The sequence below is a fragment of the Pteropus vampyrus genome, unplaced genomic scaffold (assembly GCF_000151845.1).
Source record: "Pteropus vampyrus isolate Shadow unplaced genomic scaffold, Pvam_2.0 Scaffold41, whole genome shotgun sequence".
Classification (NCBI taxonomy): Eukaryota; Metazoa; Chordata; class Mammalia; order Chiroptera; family Pteropodidae; genus Pteropus; species Pteropus vampyrus.
Window position 1 is genome coordinate 8,800,044 of NW_011888822.1, and position 1,488 is coordinate 8,801,531.

The 1,488-nt window shown below is 38.9% G+C and overlaps 1 pseudogene; it reads right to left on the reverse strand.

The window, feature by feature from the left end:
• Positions 1-1,139: 1,139 nt before the first annotated feature.
• Positions 1,140-1,252, reverse strand: LOC111738674 (annotated as a pseudogene).
• Between the last annotated feature and the right edge of the window lie 236 nt (positions 1,253-1,488).

A 1,488-nucleotide genomic window follows, 5' to 3' on the forward strand; every position in this document is an offset into this window, starting at 1 on the left:
TCCGGGTACTCTTCTAAGCAGCGAGGATACACAGAAAACAGAACATAAAAACTCCTGCTCTCATGAAGGTTACATGCTAGTAGGTCTTCAAAATAAAAGCTATTTCCAAAGCAAGACTTATTCCTAATGTGAAAACCACTGTATAATAGAAAAAACACTCAGATTTCAGGGTTCAAGTCCTGATTCTGCCACCTGGTAGCTGTGCATACTTGAGAAAGTTCCTTAATTAACCTTCCAGATCTTTAGTTTTGTGTATTATACCAGGATGCAAATGAATGAAAGAAAGCACATAGCAAATTACCTGTCATATAGGAGGTGCTTCATAATTCTAAAGGACAGTGATAATAATCAGTATAATTCTCTAGTCCAGGGTTGATAAATTGTGCCCCTCAGGCCAAATCTGACTAGTCATCTGTTTTTGTAAATAAAGTTTTATTGGGACACAGCCACACCCATTCATTTACGTATGCTAAAACAGCAGATTTAAGCAGTTGCGACAGAAGCTATATGAGCCACAGATCCAAATACGTTTACTCTCTGACCCTTTAAAGAAAAAATTGGCCAACTCCTGCTCCAGTCTTGTGTTATACTAAATGAGATCCAAGAAAAAGTACCATCAGCAACACTTAGCAGCTTGTTCGAAATGCAGAATCTGAGGTCCCACTCCAGACCTGAATCAGAATCTACATTTTACCAAAATCCTCAAGTGTGATTCATATGACATGGAAGCCTGGGAAACACTGCCACACAATTTGTCCATTGATGATGTAAGTATTCTTGCTCTAGACAGATATGGTAAAGTTTGACCTTCCCTTCCTACCACTCTAGCCAATAGTTGAATTAAGAACAATTATTGTCCACCTTAGTGAACATCAGAATCGCATAAGGAGCTTATAAATCACATAAACTCCTGAGGCTTCCCTCCACTGATTCTGATTCATTGAGTTTGAGGTGAAGTCAAAGAATCCACTTTTTTAAACAAGTTCCCTGTGAGGAGATTCAGACACAAGTGACCCTGAGACATTGCTTTAGACACATTACTTTATTTATTTATTTATTTTTAGGCGAGGCAACCCTTGGTTGACTTCACAGATTACAAGGACCTTGTCAGCTTACAATCCCTTATTTTTTATATTTTACGCCTACAGCACCTGGTCTTCCTAGGTGGTCTCCCATCCAAGTACTAACCAGGCCTGACCCTGCTCCGAGATCAGACGGGATCAGACTTGTTCAGGGTGGCATGGCCGTAGACTTGGAAATATTACTTTAAAAGAGTAGACTTTTATATAGAGTTGGGGCACAAATCAAGAAACATCTTTTGTGTCCATCACTATTAACGTTTTTCTTTTGGATACTTACAGTACCACCAGGAGATTTGTCAGCAATAGTTTACTATAAAGTAATGATGCAGGGTGCCCCTGAGGCTATATAGGGTTTAAGTGCTACGATTCGGAGCTACAAAAAAAAATTTTACCACACTATTATTTT